This window comes from Amblyomma mixtum, chromosome 5, assembly GCF_055824585.1.
Source record: "Amblyomma mixtum isolate Tamu chromosome 5, ASM5582458v1, whole genome shotgun sequence".
Lineage (NCBI taxonomy): Eukaryota > Metazoa > Arthropoda > Arachnida > Ixodida > Ixodidae > Amblyomma > Amblyomma mixtum.
Genome location: NC_143016.1, coordinates 115,997,324 through 116,022,085, shown reverse-complemented (window position 1 = coordinate 116,022,085; position 24,762 = coordinate 115,997,324). Strand labels below are relative to the sequence as shown.

The 24,762-nt window shown below is 47.7% G+C and overlaps 1 protein-coding gene across 2 annotated transcripts in view; it reads right to left on the bottom strand.

The window, feature by feature from the left end:
* Positions 1-24,762, bottom strand: part of LOC149343415 (bcl-2-related ovarian killer protein-like) — a 153,795-nt gene that overhangs the window by 53,317 nt on the left and 75,716 nt on the right. The window lies entirely within an intron of this gene.

The following is a 24,762-nucleotide window of genomic DNA, read 5'->3' as shown; positions in this document are numbered from 1 at the left end:
TTCATTGTTGATGGAACTGAAAAACAAGAAGCGCTGTACATGGCTTGCTTGCATCAGTTGTAAATGTCAGGTCACGCTAGAGCGGAGAGCTCACGCGAAAAACTGAGCGTCGAAGTGCTTATGGATTGAACGAAATAGTACTTGCGACTTGTTTTTACAGTGACCGCGTTTCGGCAACGCGAAAACGCCCGCAAGCTGACATGGCGGCGTGCATCAAGCAGCGTTGTATCGTTGAAAGCCATCGCTGACCCGCCTGGATTTTGAGAGAGGCTAATGAGGTGTCACTGGCAGGCCAGGATTTGCATCGAGGACGGGACAAGAGGTACTGAGATTTTTTTCGCTCACGATGATCTATCGCACGTCCCCAGCGCGCGGCCTCCGGTCGATGGTAGCTGCGCAGTGCAACGGATAAGGCAACAAAATGACACAAAAACAAGCGCCCGGCACGAGCACTGGCAGAGGTTGTCGGCGCCAATTTGAACACGCGGAGGCCTAGAGACGCTTGATGGATTGCAGGTGCCGTAGGAGCGTGATGTGTCGACGGTGGCGAGTAAGATAAAAGGATTAACCCATATAGCCGTATATGCCGGACGGCTCAACCATTGCCGCAGGCGTCATTAATGTAGGCGTGGGACGCAGGACTGAAAATGCGCAGCCATCGGGAGTCCAGAAGAAGTGGAACAAGGGCTCTAAGATATTCGCTTCTGAATAAGTGATGCTTTTTTTATGCAATACATATTATTTCCAGCAAAGATAATCACAGTACCATAAACACTGTCGTATAGGCGGTTTATGTAGAAAAATCCATAATACTGACTTTCTAGTGGTTTGATTGTGTACTCAGTTTTCTCACCGCCCGGCTCAATCTTTTCAAGGCAGAACTTTAGGTTTGGCGACACGGCAGATGTGTAGTGGCTGACGCCAACAGCCGGTGCCGAGATTTATTACAGTTGCCAACCACGAACAGCTTAGCCAGTGGCGTGTACGTATAAACCTACTACACTGTGAGCGTCCAGAGCTGCCGGCTTCAAGGCATGCTATTTTACTTCAGCACATGGCTTTTGTGTTAAACTCCACCCGTTCAATCAGACTGTGCTATCTCAACTTTCACCGTATAGGCTCGAGCTGTCCTGATTTCTTGCCCTCGCATACATCGACTGCTTGTTGCTTCCAGAAGAAAAAAATACATCTTTTTCGCTGGTCTTTCTGCAAGGTTTTTGAACGCTTTGCGGTAGCTGAACTAGTTACGCCGGCGAGCTCGCATAGAATCACGCCCCCCCCCCCCCCCCCCCCTTAACGTCCTCCCTTCCCACGCGCCGACCAAACCTCTACTCATAGGTCATCCTAAACATTATTTGTGAAGCGAAGCAGGCTTTCGGTGTTGAAAAGAGTTTCTGTAAAAGTGACCTCAAAATTACACCTCTAATCAGAACCCTTCAAGCCAAGTCAAAGAACATTGTTGCCAATCTTAATATTGAATTCATTGCAAAATATCAGCGTTTTGCTCATTCTTTACCATGGGTTGCCAGCCATTCTAACTCGAATACAATGTTATTGCAACGCCACTTTTTAAACGATTACGGTGGCAATTAAGGATTGGTAAAACGGCTGCAAACCAATGCACAGTTTAGAAGAACGTCAATTTGGGTTAGATGGTGCATTATTTGAGACAGAAATGGTAATAGTGCTGTTCTACCGTTTTTGTTTTTTGCGCATGCCTTAAATGTTCTATATATTTGCTGGATTTGCAGTAAATAAACTCAGATGAATTTAGCGCATGTCCTGTGTAAGTCTTTCTTGTGTACGTCATATTGCAGCGCTATTACCATTTATGTCTCAAACAATGCGCAGTGCGTATTTCGGAAACTACAGGATACCGGTATAACTGCGCCAAATTTCATTGAGCCGGTTGATTTAAACGAAAATTAAACTACAATTCCATAATATTCGTAACGTCATGTTTCGCTCCCAGTGCTACTCTACAGTTTCGAGTGATTCTCGTCATACGGTTAAAAGAGAACACACTGCATTTCATGCGAAACTCACTGGGGTGACAGGTGAACTTATCGTTTTCCTTCAGGAACCGCTCCTCCCGTAAGTGACGCACTCGAAGTCCAACGCCGCGCCAAGGAGAATCAGCTTAGCGACTCCTTGCAGGACGGGAACAAAGAATCGGAGGCCAAAACAGGGAGACAGTAACATAACCAAAAGCCGACAGGGACTCACTGCTTTTGTGTGCCCCACACAGCGGGACGCACGCGGTGATTTAGACGTATTGCGCTCCGGTTACGAGGCATTGTCGGGCATTGTTCGCCGCTCGCGTGAAAGAGCTCTTTCGGGGGTCTATTACCGTCAGGTAGGCGTGCGTTCCCAGCAGGAGCATCTTCAAAACGAGGTGCGTAAGAAGAAGCACGTTAGGAAAGGCCGTTTGTCGGCATGATACAGCCTGCAGCAGCGTGGTTGCATCTGGCTGACGTCGTCTTGACGTGGTCCGGACGTAATGCCCACACGTAATAGTACCACGAGTAGACAGGCGACTGCTCCTGCCTCTGCTCAAGGCCTAGCCAGAAGCACGCCAAAAAGCATGAGCGACCAGTGATCTTCCATCCTTTTGTATTGTGAGCAGCTTGCATGAGTACAAGAAAGCGCTCGTCTCCACTTGATGCACCTTGATAACGAAACGGGAATTCATACTCATGAGTCGTACTGATCCGTATTTGGCGGTTGGTACAGAAGCCAACTTGAATAAGGAACCACAAAGACGTAGCCTTTATCTGATAGACTTACATAGTTATCTTCAAGTCACGGAACAGGAGGCTATGACAGCTAAGGATGCCTCAACTAGCATAGTGTATACGATTGCTGAAAAGTGGTGAAAAGTTGAGCCAATGTTCAACTGTGTATGAGTATACACAGTGCATTCCGCTTGCCCATACAAAACGGAACGAAAGTTAGGCATGGCTGTGACAAGGAGCGCGTGAAAATTCATCTCAACTGTGCCGTGCCGGCGGTCAACGGGATCACTCTGTTTTCATTAAAATTGTATGTTGGACAAACTGACTGCATCGTTAAAAACAGTTTAGGAAGTTTACGTGCCAAGTGTAAGAAAAAAAGACGAATCGCTTTTGTTCGCGCACTGCCCCGCCTTCACTTATCAACCGTGATTGCAGCAATAAGCGCACGAAATTATATAAGCTTTCATCAGTTATTTCTTAAAACGGAAGCCGATGCATAAGCGACACTTCTGTATCAATGCACGAGGCGGAGGAGCGTTTTCTTGAGCTTGAGTTGCAATGTTCGGCGTTTCGCCTCATGCATCGCAAGCCACATTTTACTACTTCTTTTTATAGATTTCGTGGCGATGTCCGTCGCGCATGCTCTCACTGTTAAGTTACGTGTATCGAAGATTGTTTGAGCTATATTTATTTTCGAAAGTCCTGTTGTCCCGTTTGTCTTCGTATAGCCTGTATTTCTTCCGTGGCAGCGATTCACCTTTTCAAGTTGATCCTTCTGAGTGCAATCATACTTCTAAAGGGCTCTGGCAGGAACGTCCCGATTTCTGAATTTCACACAAACGCGACGCAGCTCAAAATGCACAAGCGCTCAATGAAATTATAAACAGTGACAAATGACTATCGCCCTCATAATCGATCACCGACATTTTCTAGCAGCAACCACATTTACGAAACAGCGTTTCCAATAGAGCTCCCGCGTGTAGAGTGTTGTGCGTTACTGCGTAGGCTTCGAAGCGCAAATCTCAGTACCATCGCAGACGCAATGCTCTATTGAGCGTGACTGGGCGTTCAAAATAAGCGCACGCAGATGCAGATTTTCGGATTGCATAAAGATGAGGGGCAATCTGTTAAGGATTTGCGGCTCCACGAGTCAGGGAGAGAACTCAGCACGGGTCCTAGTATGAGAATATGGATGTAGAAACTGCACTTACGAAAACATAACCTCCGGAAAGCACCAAGAATATTCAGTTCCTAATAAAGACAAAACTCGGCGCTCGCAATATCCATGCCTCTCGAAAGATGCTTGTCCTGTTTTTTTTTTTTATTATTACATCCTTCCAATGAAAAAGCAAGTATCAGAAACGGAACTCCCGTTAGTAAAAGAAAAAAACAAACACCTCGGTAGAAGCGGCAATGCATCAAAGTAGTCAGACTAGTAATGCGAGTTCACGGGTGTATTGAAAACCATATTCACTCCTGTTGCCAGGCAGAAAGTGGACTGGCCGTTGTATTAAAGCATGCGGCGCGGAAATCGATTTGCCAGTGCCTGCGAAGAAGAAAAATTAATATAAAGCATCAGGCAAACTTACACGCAGGCTGTCAAAGAAGACAGAGCTGAGGGAATGTCGGCGCTCAGAGCGAAGTACAGTAAATAAGAGGTAACAGTGCTGCCGCAGGGGTGTCATTTCACTTTTTTCCTGCTTCAACTTTCAAAGCTACGTAAAAAGAAGAAACTAGAAATGCGATCGCGTAAAGCACCTAGGAGGAAAAGAAAGATGCAAACGCCGAAGTGCCCGCAGAGAGCAGTTTCGTAACCTCACTCCACCCCAGCTGCCTTCCCCCGTTTCTGCACCTTTCTTGCGCAAACACAACGTCGTGCATGCACTCTTTTCCTTTGTACAGTCTTCATTTTTAATTTTTTCTTCCCGTGTCACTATTTTCTTTTCCAACTTGAGAGTGCGTTTACATCTAGCGCCTCAGGTCCCCAACGCAGCTCGTTTCTTAAAGTGTCCCCGCGAAGAACGCGAATACGCCACTCTTTGCGAACCACGTTTTTTTTTTATTCCTCTTCTTCCAACTCCGCGTACCTGTCGTGCTTGCTCCATGCAAATGTGAGGAGATAAGGGCGCAGCCAGCGGGCGAAGTTAGGCTTGAGCGGTCACCAGCAACCGCACAATGACCGGTGCCTCTCCTTCGTATTGTGCCCACACTCGACCTGCCTGGGGCCAAGCCTGTCAGAGCTCTTAATCGAGCAAGCCAGCGTACACACGTCCGTCCGTTGGACATCTGCACGAGAATCTAGTAGCAGGCGTGTTTCCTGCACGTCGGCTTTAACGCCTTCGCGCACACTTGAATTTAAAATGGGCCACGGGGCCGCGTGTGCGTGCCTGTCACGTCGCCCTTTTCCTTCGGGTCGCTGCGTGCAAGCTCTTTAGGAGAGAGTGAACGGTGTCGCGTAAGCAGAGGATTTCACGCAATCGCGTTGCAAGAAATGGCGGACGAGCCAAGAACCAACACAACAATGGACTGCTCTCCGTAACGCGCGTGAAACTCCATGTGACACTTTCAATTGCATGTATGGCGAGGGGTGAATATAGGCTTGAAGGTAATAAGTAGAAAGCTGCATAGTCATTTCCTTCTGGAAAGGCGCTCAAGATACGAACGCAATGCTTGCGATATGTGAAGCAGTCACCAATATGTGGTCGGTTTGAAATAAATGTCTACGGATGTGCGTAAAGCATTTGTCAGTATTAATGCGAAATCACTACTTCAGGAGGTCAAACCCAACCAAGAATCTTGCAGCGTTCTTGACCTTGAGGGTGCAGACATGAAATAAAAATTGCCGCGACTGGCTTTAGAACCCGCGGCGGCCAGAACAGATCAGCTTCGCTGGCCACTGCACACAGCACTACGCAATCGCTGCAACCCATCGCACCCGTTGTTAAATTGCAACACACTCTCGCGCTGTGCACTGCACATCGTCGTCCTGACCAACTTCAATCTTCGGCGCGAACAGTTCAGATCAGCTTAACCTGAGTCTGATATCGTTGCCAGACGTGCCACGACCTAGCAAAGCGAAGCCGTTAGCCAATTACGCTAAACACATGCTTTCGCACGTCTACTCGGTTTAACTACGTTCAAACCTTACCACTTTTTCTTCCGTACCTAGGAAATTTGATCTTCAGTACTCTTTTTCGGGGTCAACTGCGTCGGGAACGTGGTAACTTCATCGCTCATGAGCTCTATTTGTCAAAACTTTGCATCAAACTTCTGCCATTTCACTTTGGAGCCGACGAGCCAGCCTTCGAAATGGACACATCCAAGTTTACGGGGAGTTTAGCGTGATGCCAAGCAAAGACGAATCCGGATCGTTTGCGCTTTAGATGCTTGGCTTTCGGAATTGTCCCCGAAGCCCTTTTACGGAGTTGGGGTATACGACCGCTGGACACGTAGCCCAAAGGCGCCGCCTTGGCGCCTTTGTCCCGGCGGGACACAATGACCCGCGAATATCGAGCTCTCCTTTGCCATCGCCACGCTACAAAAGAGGACGCCCCAGACGCATCATTATCATCCTTATCAGTGCAGCCGTGCGACCCAGACCGAGACGAACGTGGCTCCACTAGCAGTGAGGTGCTTCTCAGTAAGGAACATAAAAGTGCCTCGGAACGATCTCAGGACAGTGCGCTCCACTGAGGAGAGCCGATTCTTCCCTTAATATACAGGCGTGTGCGGCTTCGCTGCGCCCGCGTACAACACTGTAATTGCAGGAATCGATACTGCCGGTTTGAGAGTCGTCTTCGGAGTTGACCCCAGACGTGCTTGTTATGGCTTTCGAACACCCGCGCACCAGAGAAAGCTTTTTATATCTTTCCTTTATAGCCGTATGGCTGCACTCGGGTGGATGTCAATGAGTAATTACTCTCTTATTACAACGCATTTAAGATGCCTTATTCGTACTTGACTGTTCCCATTTTGCTTTTTCTTGACTGCAGTTACTCGTTGAAATGACAACGCCGCGTTTATGACGAAAAGGATCTGTTGTATGAAATGCTTAGCAATACTCTTTTTTTAAAGAGTGGCTTCCCTGAACGAATCCCATGAATAAACGCCCCACGTGGGCACAGGGTGCTCCGTCATGACATTTGGGCGCTTTCTTCAAAGATTTCACAACGTATTCAAACTTTCCTGCCTATATACAAGCACAAATCACCGATGGTTTAGAAGAACGCCAGTTTGGGCTAGATGGTGCATTATTTGAGACTGAAATGGTAATAGCGCTACAGCAAGACGTATACACAAGAAAGACTGACACAAGATATGCGCTTCTTATCGTTGCCGATTTATTCGGCAATGTCCTGCGTCAACCTTTCTTCTGTATGTCTTGCTGTAGCACTATTGCCGTTTCACAAAACACCGAAATTCGCAAATTAAGCGACGAAATGTCCCGTTCCTAAACGAAAGCACAGACAAAACCAGAGGCTATATTTAATAAGCTGCCCATTTGTACGCGTCCATTTCACGTCCATTTTGTCCTCTGTCATTAGTCACTTAGATATACCTGTGGTTTTCAGGCGTCTGCGGGAAGCGACCCGGCCATTGGGTGTTTGGCGACCGGACCTCACCATTGGCTGCCATATGCAGCCAATGGTGAGGTCGGGTCGCCTCCCGTTGACAGAGCGCTACGATGCGCCTCACCATTGACTGCATGGCATTCAATGGTGACGGTCCGGTCCCCAACCACCCAATGGCTGGGTCGCTTCCCAGAGACGCTTGAAAGCCGCAGTGACCACAGACAGTGGAACAAATGGATGCAAAATGGACAATGGAAAATGGAACAGTTTATAGAATACGGCCCTGGGGGCCCTACTCAGTACAGCTTCTTATCGTTTCCGATTTGTTCGGTCGTGACGTCAATCAAAATGGAAGCAAGAATATGTAGGGAAGCAAACGACCAATCGCACGCGCCGCTCTGAACGCTGTGCCTCCGCTAGTCGTCTTAATGTCTCGGCATCGAGTCCGGCAGTGCAACAGTAAACATGGTATATACTCTGCCAATTCTTCGCGCAACCACGCTTTAAAAACGAAGACGCCTATATGCTAAAAAAAAAAAAAACGGCGTGAGCTGTCCTTTGGTGCTTTACCTCTTATAAAAGGGAGTTCGCTAGAAGCAAGCTTGCTCCCTTTCTGTTTAGAGTGAACCTCGCTTTATTTCCTGACACGAAAGCAGAGCTTAAATAGTTGGTCAGAAATTTCAAGCCCGTCGCCGTGCTCCGTGAATCGTCAGTATCGGCGAGTACTCCTCCTGTTCGACTTGGGAGAGGAGCGCGCTATGAATGTAAATGGCATCGCGGACGTGCTTCCGACCCGACCAGCGGGACGCCATCCTTCATGGCTTGCGCCACAGGCAGTAGCAAGCAATGGTAGGGAGCAAATGAAACGAAAATGAAACGAAGTGTAACGCAATATTGTCCGAGCACGTGGTTTAAAAAATAGCGTGCTTTCTGGCGTATAAGTAGCCACTTTTTCGCCCAGTAATTCTGAGGGTAAGCTATACAGTAAAGCAATTCCTACGTTAATATTTCAGGCGTCATTATAAACTGCGAGAGCTCAGTGAGAAGTTCGAACTCCACTCTTTCTATTAGGTTTCAGAGGAGTAATGCACTAGTTATAGCAGCTAGTCTCTGACAGGAATGGAATGCAGCTGCTACTATAGTGCAAGAAAAGCAGAAAGTTTCTGACACAAATGGCCCTTAAGACGGCTCCTGCATTGAATGGTTAAGTGTCCATGTGCTCGAACTGATGGCTTCTTCATACAGAGAAACAAATAATAGGAGCCCGGGCAACATGGAGTGGCAGTTTCGACCGATTTTCCCAGAGAGCCTCACAGAGAAAAAGAAGAACGAATGATTGATTATGGTACACATCAGCAGAGTTGTTCTTTTTCAGTTGTGTATGTATACACAAGACATTTTGGTATCCCAAAGAAGAATTCATACTTAAGAAGAAATGAACGGGGTAATGGCATATAGGTTCCCAAGCCTTCCATTGCTTTAGTGCAATCCTGCAGAAACAGTACGATGCGGGCGTCAAAAGCTTTCGGAATAATAATATTTTCTAAGCGGATCTCCTAGCCGTCTTTCTTCGTCTCTCTCCTCATTTCTGGAGAAAGAATAAGTAGTTTTGACCTTTCCGAATAGCCCGTATCACTTAAGCGTTGCTACCCTTCAGAAAAACTAGTCTGACAGTGACGGTGACGCACCACCGACACAAATATCAGGCGCTGAAACAAGAAAATAAATGATTACTTCATTAACTCGTGGCTGCTGTCATTTTTCGTTCATTTTTTCCAATTTTTCCTGATCCAGAAAAATTAGGAAACCGCAGCAAAAAAGCATTGTGAGAGTTAACCATGCGCAATAAAAAATCGCCCAGCCTTAACGAAAACTAGAATCAACCCAGGCGCACCACGATATACGATAACGACCTCTACCGACTGGCGAAGATAATAAAAATGTCAAACGATTGCCTGGCGCAATTTTATTTTTTACGACAACGGCTGACCGTTTCAGTTGCGCTTTCTCCTGCGGTAACCATTTTTTTTTGAACCGGGCTAATGTTCAGCGTTTCTAAATTCCGTCAATTTACCTTCACCATATTAATTTACGATCCTGTGCCTTACCGCAATCGTTAGGGGGAGAGAGCAGGGATACATCCTAGTTTTTTTTTTTGTGTCTCACCGCCGTACGGTTTAATTTTTTCTTTCGGTGCTTCCCACGCACTGGTTTTATTTCTCTCCAACGGACAATCGGGCTCATTACCGACCGGGAGGAAATCTTGCCTGCCGTCGCGCCGGAGAGCTCCAAACCATCCTTAATGTCTTTGTCTTCTGTGTCTCGCCTTGCTTCTTCTCTTCTTTACCTGATACTTCTTTATATATGCAGGCCGCGCTTGTCCAAAAGCGTTCATGCTCCCAGAGCTGAGGCTTCCAGGCGAGGTTTGGGGATACGGATCGAAGCCCACTAATTGCACCGTCAGAATCGGGGCGTACACAGAGGATTTCTGGCCATCTTTCCCTCTGAGTTTTCTTAGTTCCTCTAATTACGCTGACGATCGATACGTATCTAAGCACCCCGCTTATGGCGCGTTATTGCCTCCAGGGACAGCGACAGGAATGATGAGACTTGGTCGACCTCGCTCGAGGAGGCTTAGGTATTCATTGGGCGCCTTGCCCACACTTCTTCGTTAAATGCAGTGTTTCGTAGTGATGGAGGAATCGGCAGGCTGCGCACTAATGGCACAAAAGTATTGAAGAATCCCCTTAGCAGCCTAGGCATAAGGACTGTGCGCATTATTCATGCGCGGTCATTGTGCTTTTCATACCAGTCCATCAAAAATTACTGCCTAAAGATCATTATACCTATCATGACAAGGAGCATGATGACGTCAGTAGGCAGATCGTGCCTTACAAGCTGCTGTTCTGCACTTTGATATTGAAAGGGCAGTCGCAAAGAACTCGGGAGAAAAAAAAATTTGGGAGACGCTTAAGCTCCGCCTTGACGTGACAGCCTTAATGGGTCCCTTCAGCAGCCAGGGGTCCTCTTTGCATATGACCTCGCAGACACGGACACGGTTCTTTATCATAATTTTTATTTCTTATGCTTATGTTTTTGTACTGCAAAGCACATAGCCTTTAAGCAGTGGAGCCAGTGTTCCTCTGTGGTCGAGGGGTAGCGCGCCTGGCTCAAAACCCAAGGGGCAGCGGTTCGAGTGCCGGCTCGACCATTCCTGTTTTAAGCGCAGTAGCTTTCCTTTTTTCACAGGCACTACATAACCTTGTAGAAAAATGAACAATTCCGCAGTGACATCATCACTGTTGTAGTGTGTGATCGTTGAGGGGTGTTTGAAATATTTACCCGCACGAGGTCACGTGTTTGTGACATCATGACCTTCTCGGCCAATCTATATTTTCTCGGCACAACGCCATGTTCACTACAACCCAGGATTTTGCGCTGAACAGGACGTTTGACGCTAATGCGTTCATATGGGAAGTTATATATACGATTGAATATTACAGGACGAATCAGAGATTGAGTAATGAAACCTCGATGATATGCAGCAAAAAGGGCACCTACACACACGAACATACACACACTCACGCTCGTTGCTCTTCTTGGGGTTCTAGAGAGCAAAGGCAATCAAAGTTGTCTTCAGGGGAAGTATCAGCGGTGCGGGCGACGGCAAGTCATGTGACCACCGGAACAAGGGTCTCAGGCTGCATCACAAGCGACATGAAATCCAGTACCACTAGCTCGCTCACAGCTCGCAAAAGTGGTCCTGTTGATGTCTCGGATACACCAGTGGGGTTTCATTGGAGCTTCTATATGAAATGCAAAGTTATGTTGGAAGAGAATACGCTTATAAATTCGCCGCCGGTATGTGGCACCTTAGCTTTCACTTCAGCCTTTCCCCTGCGTACAGTTTTCCTCACTGGCTCAGAATTCATCGAAACCTGATGGTGTCGATGATACAAGGCGCAAGAGTGGGCAGGACGAACAAAGAACGAACACTGAAAAGGCGCTTACTGTAACTGTAGTTTATAGCAAGGTGCAAGAAGAAAAAAACAAATAGAAAAACGAGCAAAAACACACGTGACTCTGTGACGATAGCTATTTCGATATCAATTCATACGCTCGGCCAAGTATACAAGTTCTTTTTCATGTCAAAGACATATAAATCACATGTCTTTTTTTATTAGGAAAGCCTCAACGATATTTCTGGTGTCCTTTTCTTTACGCTCACTAACGACACGGTTTTCCCTCTTTCTTTATGCTTACTAACGACACGTGCAGCCGCGGCGGTGCCTCAGTGGACATGGTGCACAGATGTTGACCCAAAAGACGCCGGTTCGATCCCTGCCGCGGAGGTCAAATTTCGATGGAGGCGAACTTCCAGAGGCCCGTGTACTGTGCGATGTCAGTTCTCATTAAAAAAAAAAAAACGGGTGGTAGAAATTTTCGCAGCCCTTCACTACGGGGCCTTTCATAGCCTCAGTCGCTTTGGGACGTTCAACCTCACAAACCAAACCAAAGCTAACGACACGAGCATCGGAAAACTCGGGAGTAAAATCTTGGCACCCTCTGCAGTGCGCATCAAGGTTGCCTTTTGTGGCTACTTTTTGCACGTCGTTATGATTCTCAAGCAAGCGTTCATCACAACAGTTTGTCAGATATACTTCTTGCCGCAAGACAAAGGAATACTGTACACAACGCCTACCTCACACGGTACAAGGGGTTGTGGGCGTGTCAAAACCAAAATGACAAATAAAAGCACGAGCAGGCCTCAGGCCAATAACGTTTAGTTAAGGCCACACGTAGGAATTATATGTATACCATGCGTCTACATTGCAGTTCTTGCTACACAGACACGAAGTATATCGGGGGAGGGGGAAGCGTTCGTGCGCTTCTTTCAGTCTAGGCGCCCGTCAAGAAAAGACGATGACCTCCTTCCGTTTGCTTGCCTCGCTGCTGCAGCTGTCTGCTTCATTGCGCTTGAAACCGTTTGGTTCCACCAAGAGACCATTCTTTCGTCGAAAAGGTCACGTACTCACGGCAAAATAGTGAGCAGAGCTGCCTTATTTGGTGTGTAAACGCTTTGTTCGTACAAAAGTGAGTGCCCAAAAGCGCAAGCTTACACCACACCGAGTTTGCTTTCCCCCTCAGCAGCCTGACAAGGAGACGAGCAAACTTTCCTTGGCAGTGACACGGCGGCGTATACGGCGACATAGAAGGGGCGGTACGCAGAGCTGAACTTCAAGGAAGGGGTGAATGCAACGCAGTGATTTTATACCCGTCATCAGGAACGCTGCGCTCCATCACCGCTTGCGTTGGCTCGTTTTTACTTTGCTGCCATCTACGAACGGCGACAGGGCTGTCATATTCGCTCGACTTGACACGCGACTCACGGTTGGGGAAAAAAAAAATAATAGGTGTGCTCGATGATGGCAGGGTGCATTGTCGGAGAAGAAACTTCACTGATTCACTGCCGTGCTTTAAAGCTTTCAGCAGAAACCATAGTAGATCAAGTTGTCAAGAAACGTGGAGATTTTTGGAAAACTGCACTGGAGATTCAAGTAAACGTGCTGGCTGAAACGTCGGCTTTTTCAATACAAAAAAGGACGCCGAAATAAGGTGCTTTCAATGGCACTGACGATTGTTTGTATGAAATGCCGCGAAACAATTCAGCGCTCGCTGCAAAAAGCCAGCGAGAAAGCTTTTCATTTAGTTGAACCATATTTCTGAAAAAGAAACGTCGGTGCGAAAAACATCGCGCTCTTCCAAAGAAAAAAAAGCTGGACTGACGCACCCATAGAGCGACCCAGTCCTTTGTTGCATGTCCTCATATGCAACAATTCTCGACAAAAAAATATTGCAACAGGAATGCATTTATGGCTAAAAGAGTAAAAAACTGAGCTAGTTGGTTCATACTTCTTGGTGGGAACAGCCGAAATAACAAAACGCAGACACAGAAAGGAACACACAGAACGTAGACGAAGCTGACTGTCAACTGACTGGCATTTATGGCCGCAATTTTTTCATATGTTGTAAGATTTCACACAAAAATAATAAAAATTGGAGGCTTATTAAGGTTAAGCCCAGTGGATGCGAAGCATGTCCTTAGCGTTTGGAGGCATCTTGACCGCATACACGCCCGGCGCAAAGACGCTGGCGCGGTTGCGGGCACACAGACTGACGCGACGGAGGGCGCGCGCCGCCTCATCCCTGGCGTGATGTCACATATCACGTGACGCAGCGATAGTGGCGCCGCCGCCGCGTCGCGCGCGACGGCGCGAACCGATGCGTGGAGGCATGGAGGAAGGAAAAAAAGAGGAGAGGCCGTCACGTGACATTTTGTGAAGCCGGAAACAAGCTGGGCGCCATCTTGTCCGGGCTGACGTCACGCCGCCGCGCCGATTGCGCGCGCGTTTCAAAGCCAACGAAGGAGCGTGCTACCGCATGGGCACAGGCCTCCGCAGGTTTGCATGTATGGGGTAGAAGTTTTGACAAATGCCATTTGTTTGCAGTTGATGACTTGTTGTAGAGCAGAAGCTTTTGTGTTGTTGTATATGATGCGAAAATATTGTAAATAGCCATGTTTTTCCGTATGAGTTGTTTTTTGTGAGAAAATCAATGGTTTTTATGAATGGAGTTCTTCGGATCCTGTGTGCATTCGTATCTTTATGTAGATATTACAGTGAAGAAAACTAACCCTTCGCCTTCATTAAAGAAGAAAAATCTCTATGGTATTGTTTAAGCGCAGGGTATTTTTCTTTTTACCGGCGGCGTATAAAACTCCCCGAAAAATATTTCTGCGTACGCCACTGGTAGTGGCTGTATTGTGAAAATAACAAAAATTTACTCATCTGCTTTGGCTCACGTGTCTACCTTGAGTTTAGACTAACCTAAGGGCGCGTGTGATCAATGAATACATTAAGTCGGGATCGAGTTAATCGCAGGTATAACGAAGATGCCGGTAGAAACTACAGCGAGTGCATAAAGGTATACGCAAAAATAGTCGCATATAAAATCAACGGTAAATTTCACATTCGACTGAACGAGCCCTTGCATTCTTTACAGAGTATTTCATGCAATAGTCACCGGTAGCTCAGGTTTTTTGAGTCATTTCTGGAAAAATATTTTATCAAATTTTAAAAGAGCTTTGGGGAACGTTCTAAAATTAAGAGATTTCACATACCGATTGTCTGAAAGCACTTCTTTTTTTTTTGAATGCTGTGTGTCTTGGATCTCACAGCGTGTTTCATGAAGCTTCCGAACAAACTGTCCTAGCTTAATGCAGTGTAAAGTACTGCCTTTAAACTTAAGCCTCCTGAAATGTTTTAGTATATTGCTACCCTGGAGGCCTTTCATGTCCAGCTTGCTGACACGAGGCTTATATTTGAATGGTACTCTGCAACAATTTCTATTTGAGAGCATAATGATTTTTGAGTGGACAGCTGTCAAATGTGCTCATGAGGTTGCAAAAAAAAATCCTTCTTTGCTAGAATGAGTTTAGAGGTTCATGCATGAGATCTCTGAGCAAGGTTATTGATATTGGGTTGTTTGCATGCTATGCTCGCTTAAAAGTGTTCCATATACTGGCCACACTTTAATTGCGCTCTCTGGTGGATAGCACAAACCTCTCAGTTTTATGCTGAATGAGTGTGCACTTGTCTGCTTTCGGCTGAGTCGTGAACAATGCTGCCATGCATGGTCACACCCCACCTTAGTGTTCAACCTGCCTTTTAATGCAGCTCTTGTTGCTGAATGTTGCAATCTGCTTCCATTGCATATGTTTGGGAAGCTGGCTGTGTCAACAGTGCCTTGTGCTGCAGAACTAAGGGTAAGAAAAATTCTGCAGTACTTTGTTGTTGGTCTTAAATACTATACTTATCTTCATAGCAAGTTTTCGTGCGGCTGGTGATGCAAGGAATGCTTTCTCGTATACAGCAGTGAGGATGGGCAAGTATACTAAAAAGTTTGAATTCTTGACCCTGAACGCAAAATGTAATATCATAACGTGTTGTAATGGTGGCCGTGCCTGCAATGACTTTTGATTCACAACTCCAAGAGCCACTCACACAGGTGAGAGAAATGGAGAGGGCCAAAGTGCATATAGTAGACGGCAGGGGAGGATTTATCTGAAAGTTTACACAGGATAACCATCGTGGACATCTTTTTCTCAATGAAAAAAGTCGAAGAAATACATGTTTAAATTGTGACTGCCCCCCTCCATAACTCCACCCTTTGTAGCATGGCAACATAGCATGCTTCACATATCCACAGATCTAGTATTGTGCATAATATATATTACCGTAGCTTTTCAGACTTCTAGAAGTTTAGGAGTATCCAGTGGCTGCAGTATAAGTTTCACGGTGTTGTGCATCATTTCAATGCTGTGTTTCATGTTGAATGTGCAGAGCTGCAGCTGTACGCACCACTTTTTGCTACTAGATTAAATACTAGCGTGTAATGTCACTGCATAGTAGCACACTTTACTTGCGACTGACAATACATAAAATGAAAGTCGATCTACTGTGGGTAAGAATGCATCCAATTATTTTTCTTCAACATAACCACAGGCATCAATGAAATTCAGCGCACATGTGGATCCTCATTTCACTAAGTACTTTTTACCCAAAATAACACTATCGCAGGACATGAGCACAATAATCACGTGAGAAAGGGCCTCCTAATTCAGTTAGAGCATTGCCTTTTCCGCACTTCTTGACCATGACATCAGATAGAAAAGCAATTGCAAACCTGCAACAGGAAACCGGTCTAAACATAGCGCGCGACCAGAAACACAGACTTGGCCACGAAGTGTATTCGTTCGAACGAATACACTTGAGCCCGGCACGTCCCAGAAGCTAGAGCTCGCCAGACGCTTCAAACGTTACACACTTGAAACGGGCGTGTAACAAAGTTGCTGCAGTATACTAAGAGCAAAGCGAGCGCAGCTGCTTCCTTTAAAATATCGCCCTCCGCCCATGTCATGGCCCCCGCGGCTCACAAAATCGCAATCCCTAAAAATGAAAATGACAGTTAAACTAACATCAGTGACGATCACTGGAGCGTTGCAAGAACAATAGCAACGAGGTTTCACTGCCGATGGAAACGGGAGCGCGAATGGCACACGCACACTGCACGCACAGGACGCGAAACGTCCGCACAATACGCCGACGACCTCTCTAGAGCACGGCGTATCGAATCACTGGTGAACGAACAGCGCGAGTGCTCCTCAGTGTGCAGCGGTGGTCTCCCGACAGCTCCGAGCAATGACGCAGTAGACGAAATGCCCGTGCGATCGTCGCCGAGCACGTTGAAGTCAATGCACGCAACAACGAGAGTTTTGCAGCGAATTCCACCTGAGATATGAGTGAACGGCACCAACGTCAGCCCGTGAGCACGATCAAAAACAAATTCGAGCAGTTGAGAAAAGTACGCCTACGCCTCACCGCAATTGCTACGCCGCGGCCGTCTGCTACCGCTCGGTTTGCAAGCAGCAACTACGACGCCGTTGCTAAGCTGCCCGGACAAAATGGCCTCCCGATCGTTGAAAAGCCACGTGATTTCCTCCACACTTTTCTCCCAGGGCGTCGTGTGGAAAGGGCCTCTCCTCTTTTTTTCCTTCCTCCATGCGTGGAGGCCTCCGCCGGGCGACGTCCGACGGCGCGATATGAGGCCCCATCTGCAGCCGGTGTGACGTCATCACGTGACGTCATGTCACGTGACCTACTTGAAGGTCACTTGAAGGTCAATGGTGGCCACCGCCGGGCGTCGCGCGAAGGCCCGAAACCTACGTTAATATGCTTCGCATAATATCCGCAGCTGTTACGTCAGCACGCTTCCATTATTTTTGCTATGAACATTCTTGCTATCGCCATAAACGATCCCCATTGGTTTTCTATGGCAGTCTGAGCTGCTCGGTACGAGCGACGGAAAAACTTTAAAAGGAAGATTTTTTTGCACATCGGAAGAGTTGACTATTAACTTCAATATTTCCCGACAGTGCCTCACAATATTCCCGTATTAAAAATTTTTCTTTGGTAATGTTGGACATGAGCTGCTTTCTTGGAACCGCTCCTTTCGAGTGTTTTTCTTTGTCGCATACCAGAAAAAAAAACACGCTTTCTACGCATGGTGCATATAGTTATCTCCACTTGCAAAGCAAAAGCAGAATGCACAGTCGTCCTTCTTCCTCGCTTCAATTGCATGTTTTACTCTCAGATAAGTCGTTAGCCACGCACACACAGAAAAAGAAAAACTGATGTGAAACTTTATTTATAGAGTGACTGTCACCCAGACTTCGCGCACTTTTAGTGGGAAGCTCCCAGACACCCTTAGAGCGTGTGGGGGTAGCGGTCTCGGACTCGAAGGAGATGCCCTCGACTCAGCGTGGCAAGCTCAGCGGAGACCAGCCACCAAGTGACAAGAGGTTTTTGGGCGTTCGGTGCCCAGCTTTCGCTGGTCGCAAGCCAGAGAATGGGTCGGAGCCAAAGGTTCACAAAAGAAAACAAAGTTTATACAGCAATTGAGACGATACAGAGGGTTTCACAAACACTAGTACAAAGACAAAGTGATTAGCAACACAATGCAACTCGTGCAAAGTTAAACTCGAGAGAGAATACAGTACAGAGGCAATATAGCACCTAAAGTACACTAACACAAGAGAGAGAGGTAAACAAACAAAACACAATTTGTTCACCGGGCACTGCGGCAGTCCGACGACCAGAGTTCCATGACGATGCCGTCCCGTAGACTGGCGACCGTTGCCTCGTTGGTCCGATGCTGGTCGAGTGGTGTTCTCCCCGGAAGACGAACGGGCGCGCTTCCATGAAGCTTAAACGGCGGTCCGGACTGCCTTGACAGCAGTCAACGCCCTTTTTATAACCGCGCTTGCACGTCTGTTTGTTCTACGCGCCAGAGTAGGCGCGCACATACACGCAGCATCTCCCGTGTAGTTTCCCTTCCTTTCTCGTTCGTCTCGCGCCGGCGAGACGCGTCCGCGCGGCGCTGTTTTTCTTTGTTTGCTTCAAAAATGCACAGAATTTTGTGACAGTAACAAAGGAAGAAAAAGCGGAAAATGCGTTATTCAGTCTTTCAAAGGGTCTCGGTAACTTCAACAGAAATGCACAGTTTTTCGTTTTTTCTTTCGCCTGCTCTGGCACATACACTGTCTGATTACGTGTTTGCCACGTGGCGCACCTGGCACACTATTTCCAGTGCCTAAATATTACACTGTCTACCTAAAGAAATAAAAGGCTGCAAGTACGCCATCCTAGTTTACTATACAGTCGGCGCCAACCTTGCAGGACGAGCGGTGCGCTGCAAGTCCTGCGGACAAAGCCACGCCTTGCCGCAGTTGCCTGGTACTGTAGGGAACGCTTGCGAGAGGGAAGAGCCGCATGCAGAAACAACACGAGGGCACAAGCACGTAGCCCGAGAGCCACCAGCTGTTATATACATTCACCTTTTATTCTTTACTGCACACAGCTCGAACGATCTGCACAAGTGCGACGCTCACTGTACTCATCAACGTGCGTCCTTATTCATTCGCACAGGCCCCGTCGCTGCATGACTGGATTTCTAATGCACTAAGACTGCTCGCTGTTAGTGCGTCCTGAGCTGTTGTGGACGGGACGAAGCAATCTTAGAGTCTGTTCCTAAAGTATAGAGCGTATGTAGAGGAGCTGGGTAATAGGAGCCAATGTGCACTCATAGCCTTTCGAATGTATGTGTATAGTTTGGAGAGGTTCGAAGAGCTGGGAGTACGACAGAAGGCTTTTCACATAGTGTGGTGCCAGGTCGAGCTAAGTGCGGCGCGCGTTTTCTGGCTTTTGCACAGAGAACGCACATACTAAAAAGTAGTTGTTGTTGTCCTCAAAATAATGGCGCATACCCACTGCGGGGGATTGGCCAGGACACAGGCGGCGAAGCATAGAGGAGCTCACTAACCTCCGCAAGTTCTTCTGCCAGTGTGAGCGTTGTAAAAAAGCTGACCCTCTGATTTCGGTTCCTGACACCTGAGGCGCCAGGGCATTTGTCGAGTCATACATGTATGCTGGTTTGCTTTGCTTGAGAACCTGCAAATCGGACATATCAGCTTTATAGGTTACAGCTTTGTTTCGTGGTTAAAGAAACAACGAGCTAGATGCCGTCTTTTCTGTATGCAACCTGCAGGGCGCAGGCGGCGCTGCAATCGCTTTCTTGCGCGCCTAAAACTAATACCGGAAGACGCTGGGGCCTCAGCTTCCTGTCCCAACGGACCACACTCGACACCAAATTCGGAATGATTGGAGGCGTACGTTTCCCTGATGACATTCGTTGCCTCTGGGCTCTCGACGCCGTGGGCGAACTTCATCACAGGTTCCCTATAGCAGGAGCGTCAAATAACTTGAAGAAAGGGGCTAAAAAAATAAACGGCGTTATCACCATTGTTGAATGTTAAACGACCGCGATCTGGCTTCTTATCTGACCTGCCGCGGTGGCTCAATGGCCTCGGCGTTCGATTTCGGACCCCAAGATCGCCGGTTCGATCCCAGCCGCGCTGGAGGCCGCACTTCAAGGGAAGCGAAAGGCAAAAACGGCCCTGTGCTACGCGTTGTCAACGCTCGTTAAACCATTTTTTGGAGCGACTAATTTTTTCGATTGGTAACAAGCATTATTGCATAACCAGGCCTCAAGAAAACCGCTCAGTTAGGTTTGCAACGCAAACATCGAAGGTTAATTTTACACGCACACACAAAATTTGTTACAAACTGTCGATATAATTAAGGACTGCAACATCAAATTTATGAAGTCTACAAACTAGCGGTCGCGGAATCATTCTGTGTTTCGGAGAGGCAAAAAACATCATTACGGCAAAATCTTCGAGCAAAAAAATGGCGGAAAACGTGTTGCGAAACTCGTTGGTTTGTGAAATATTTCTTTTTGTGTTCGCTAGTTGGCATAAAAAAGTGCCTCACTTGAAAGGTGGAAGATTAAAGCTATTATTTAAGGCTATTAAAGCTCGGTCTGGAAAAAGATGTACTGGTTCGAAATGTTCACAATTGTGAACAAAGGGCCGTAAAGGTTTAAAGAACTCCAGGTGGTCCATATTATTCCGGAATAATTCATTAGGCTGTCCCTCCTAACCAACGCGTCCCATCGGGACGTTGAACCGAAGTTTACAATTTGCATCCTTTTTCATGTGAGCAAATGTACTACGAGATGCTGAACATACTAACAGAAAGAGATAAAGACGTGCCATGTTTTCGCACACGTTGGGTCTAGAGGATGGAGGCAGTCATGACGTAGCGCATAGAAAGAGGCAGTTTAAGAAATAAATGCCTATTTGGAAGTCATTTACGAGCTTTCATCGAGTAACTTCTCCGGCAGTCAAGACGTGGCACACCCCCTAACCATGTTTCACACCATCCACGGCACCCTTTCCTGACTTCGTCAATCGCAGCGACCGCCATTTCCATTATAATCACTTCGTCTTCGCACCATCCACCGTACATTTTCCCAACCCGTCTAATCGCAGCAGCATTAATTGTTATTAGAATCACTTCCCCTTCATACAGGTGCGACGCCACTTTGGGCTGTCTACTAGATGCCCGTGTCTGGAATGACACCCACTCGCGCCACCCGCGTAGAGCAGGGAAACGAATGAAGGGGTACCACGCTATCCCCCGCGTGACGCTTCGGCCAGCCGCGAACTTGCGACTCGCCTGTTCTCCTCCTCGCGCCTTGGCAGTGACCGCGCCGCTAAGGAAGCACGCGATGGCTCGTGTCCTTCGCGTACCGCTGAGGAAAGTATGCGAACGCTACGTGTATTACACAGGCGGTAGAAGCCGGTGGCTTCCTCAAGTCGGCTGCGCACCGTCGCTTCTGCAGGCGTCGCTACTTTGCTACAGAGAACACGTAAGCTGGCGCGCTTCGCGCCTTCTCTACACACTCGCCCCACCCGGCAGCCAGAGCAGCACCCGCACGCTCTTTCCTTCGAGACGGTAAGAAGAGGAGAAGGAAGGTAAGAGCCACCGGCGCGTGCGGAAATAAATGCCAGGTCGGGAGGTCTGGCAATGTGTCGCACACACAAGCGAGCGTGATGGTCCCCTCTCCCGGCGTGATTTGTATTCATTGCGGGTCACGCATCGGACCCGATGTTTTAGTCATGCTTGCTCGTGTCCGACCGTTCGTCCATCCTTCGTTTCATTTTCTTGTTGCCAGACTTTTGGCTTTTTTCTCCTGCGCGCTACTGCTATGCTTTTGGCTGCTAAGTATTCCTTATTGTGCCCTCTTCGGGAGAACAAATCACAAAGCGAAAGCTGACAATATCCGATTCTCGTTTTTCTAACGTTCGATTTTTAAAAAGATTGCGCTGTAACCGATCTTGGGCTCTAAATGCTGTAGCAAAGCAGACATTTGGGCTAGTTGGTGTGAATTCATGGTGGAAAAAAGAGCGCAAACTAAGACCCCTCTTGTTCTGTGTTTTCTGTCTTAGTTTGCGCTGTTTTTTCCACTCTAAATGCTGAGCCGTATGAATTTTTGCCCACTGAAAAATAAAGAGAAGTTGCATCATAGCTTCCAGTTCGAGAACGTTACTAATGAACGTAAAACGCCTCGTACCGCACGGACGTGGCAGTCAGCGCGGCAATTCGTCACAAATCGTCCGAACAAGAGAGGACAAGTGGAGGTAAGCAGAAGCGGCGAGGCTTAAGTAGAGCTTTGCTGTTTGGGCACGTTGAAATAAAACAAAGACACACAACTTCTAACTCTTCCCGGCATCCTCTGACGTAATGAGGCTGCAGAGAGCTAAAACATAATAAACTAGGTGATAGTTCCCTTCAAAAGGTTCTCCTACGAAAGGTGATGTTAACTTCCTCTCCCAATAACTAGGCCACTGAGCCATTCCACCTAAAATAAAAGCATTCAATTAATTAAAGTAGGTGGCCACTACTAGCTGTGTGTGTACTGCGGACAGCCTTGGGGTATCGCAAGGCACAACTAAAACCAGCAGCAGCCGCTGGTCATGTCAACCGATAAGCTTCTTCGAGGTTCCGAAATCCGACACCACGCGGCCTCTATACGCACACAATCCAGCCCTCACACACGCGTGCCTTGAAAACGCGGCACTCCAGCTTCCTGCTTGGTTTTCTCGCATCGCATGACAGGTCCAGACGAACGTTCAAGAAAAGGTCCCTTTGAAACCCTCTTCTCGCCTTGCCCTTGCACGCTGGCCTTGTCAGCACGAACAACGACGCCCCCTTGCAGTGCGGGAGTGCGCATCCGGATGCAGCTCCGCCCGAGCGCTCTCTGACTATTCCCGGCTGTTGCAATACAAGTAAGCGTGAGTCCTAGTGAGTGCATCTGTTGTGGCGTGCTGAGTGTTCAATATGCAAGCGTTCACTTCACGGTGGCACTCCCCGGCGAGCGAGCGTAGGTTGGACAGAACCGTCTTTCTTCGCCCGTTAGGGATGAATACAAAGCCGTCTTTTATCTCGTATTGGGCAGTAGCGGGTTGAACTTTCGTACGAATCGGTCCTGCGCGATTTCTGACCCCGAGACACACGGCGTCTGTTGCGTATCTCTGCGCAGGACATGTCTGACAAGCGGAAAAGGAGGACTAGTTGCCCATAGTTAAAGATTCCTTTCATAAGGGTACAACGGTACACACACTTGCTGTATGCCACAGAACAGCGTTGCACATGTCGGATTCATTTTATGACACCAAAGAAGCGATGTCCGTGACAAGGCTGTACAAACACCATCTGCGCAGACACTATGATTGCGACAGTGTCACTTGTTCAATTCATCAAATAGTGCGCGTTATGCACGGTCAGAAACCCAGTATTAATAGAGAGGTCGCTTTTATAATAACACTAATGCAAAGTAATATCGTTGTGAGTGGTGTAGTTTTTTATTTAATAAAACATGGATACACTGACATCCTTTACAACTCGTTTTACTGAGTTCTGACGCTACCGTTCCAGGAAACGAGCCTCCTCGCCAGAACGGTTTCACATTACGAGTGTCCGCTGCTTCACGAGCACATATGAAACAAAGAAGTTTCTGAAGTCGTGATGAAAGCAGTTCTTAGTGTACCCAGTATTTCCATCAAAACTGTACAACCAACTAGCACCCATTGATGCCCTGCTTAAACCGTTAGTTTCGCGAGCGCTTAGGTCCGTCCAATCAACGTAAATAATAATGAAAACATTCACTATTATCTTTTTTTCGCAACCTTGGCATTCCACTGTTTTTAAGCGTCACTTTCCTAGCAAGCTCATAAACGGCACAGCGCACAACCTCGCCGTCAAGCTTAATTCAGTTTAGCTGCGGGGGCGAAAGAGAGCTACTGAAAAGCCATGAGAAAGAGAAGCATTCTTTGAGGAAATAAAGCCTGATAACATCTTCGCGCCCGGCAACCATGAAATCATTACCGCCCCCGTTGACTAGCGTGCTAGCGATGGGAGAATAGTTTCCGCTCGAGTGACTAAAGGCTCGCCCATTACTACCGCCGACACAAGCCAGCCGCTCCAGAGCCAAAAATGAAGCTAAGAGATGCCGGGGAATGCCCGTTATCATCCTTCCGCCTCTCGCCGAAGCTCGCGGATGCACATTTCCTCGCGCCCTCTCCTGACCTGGAGTAACTAACCCTCGGGTCTCTTCGCTCAGTGCATGCTCAGACAAAGGGCCAGAAGGACCGTGGAACAAGCCATGGAAGGTGGCCCGTGTTTAGTGTTTGTAGAACTTTGCACTTCCCACTGTTGTCTTCCGCACTTGACGCTGTTTTTTTTGTTTTTTTTTTGTCGGTCCTGGGCATCTCTCCACTGATTGCATTGCCTGGAACTCGCTGCGCGGGTTTCGCTCACGGCGCAATCCTGTTATCGCGGCACGTGGGCCTCGTTCTTCTCGCTTCGCTTAAAGGGAGCGTCTCCCAATCGACCTCTTCCTATATACGCCCAGCGCTTGAGGTCTAGGTACATAGACTTCACCTCTCGCCCTTTCCTCGGGGATTCGCTATCCGCCTGTTCCTTAGGAGCGGTAGGGTACAGAAAAACAGGGATCGCGAACAACGGGCATGCGCTGCCTTATACTCTGCCATACATGGCATGCAGAAATGAAAGTACGGCGTTGTGCCGCGTGCGCGACGCCGGGCTTAGCGGAGCCCGTGGCGAACGCTATGCAGGCGTAGTAGACCCACACTTGTTCTCGCAAGGCGTGGAATTTGTTTCCGGGAAGTTGGTTCTCGGGGAGCAGAAGGAGTCTGCGTTCTTTCTTCCCACTCGGCTCGCGGTGAACGGTGCTCAAGGTCCTTTCTTCTTTCTTTCTTTGTTTTTTCCTCGCTGTTTATTGAGTGAATCGCGCATTGTTCTCGCGAATGCCACGCAGTCTGCGAAACGAATCTTCTCTTCCTCGACCTGCACCCACAGTGGCCGTTATTTGTGACCTCGCACCGGGTATTTATTTCCAGCAGCCCGACGTTT